Source organism: Plasmopara halstedii (genome assembly GCF_900000015.1).
Source record: "Plasmopara halstedii genome assembly, contig: Scaffold_3060, whole genome shotgun sequence".
Lineage (NCBI taxonomy): Eukaryota > Oomycota > Peronosporomycetes > Peronosporales > Peronosporaceae > Plasmopara > Plasmopara halstedii.
In genome coordinates this window covers 3218535-3219321 of record NW_020189964.1, presented here as the reverse complement: position 1 = coordinate 3219321, position 787 = coordinate 3218535, and positions in this window count along the sequence as shown.

Here is a 787-nt window from a genome sequence, read left to right as displayed (position 1 = left end):
CCGAGATAACCACTGAGTGGCGTGTCGTGAGTCTCATAGAGGATGCGATATTTCAAATTCTCATCTTGAGGAACCACAATTCGTGGTGTATCCGTTGAATCGATGCTATAATATAGCAAGCCATTATTCAACGAGTATCGGTGCAATCTTGCACGCAGTCTTGGTACAATTTCTTGCCCGAGTCTCCAAACTCCTTGCTCCCGAGAGCCCGTAGTAGCGCTACACACATCCCATCATCCGCATACGCGGTGCGGATCAAATCCGTCACAGACGACGTTACAGTTGTAGTATGAGCAAGCTCATAGTCTGGTCTGTGTGACAACGCGTCAGCTAAATCATTCTGCTATCCCGGCTTATACTTCACCTCGAAGTTATATTCGGCAAAGAAGGATAGCCATCTACCCATCCTCTGTGAGAGGTGGGTCGACTGAGTCTCAGTGCGTAGTGCCGCATGATCTGTATAGATCACAAACGGCTTGGAGCCGAGGATAAGGACCTTGAACTTGAAACGTGCATACTTCATCGCAAGCAGCTCCTAGGCATAAACTGGGTAGTTCTTCTCTGCAGCTTCGAGCTGTTGAGATTCAAACGCGATCACCCGATCTCGCCCCTCGGCGTCTGCTTGCAGCAGTGCATAGCGATGGCAAAGTCCGAAGCAACACAGATGACGCTGAAGGATGATCAGGGTCTGGCAACGTCAGTATTGATGCATGCAGAAGGCTGTCTTTGACTCCGTCAAAGCCTCCTGATGTTCGGTGTTCCAACACCATTCCGCATCCTTTTTTAG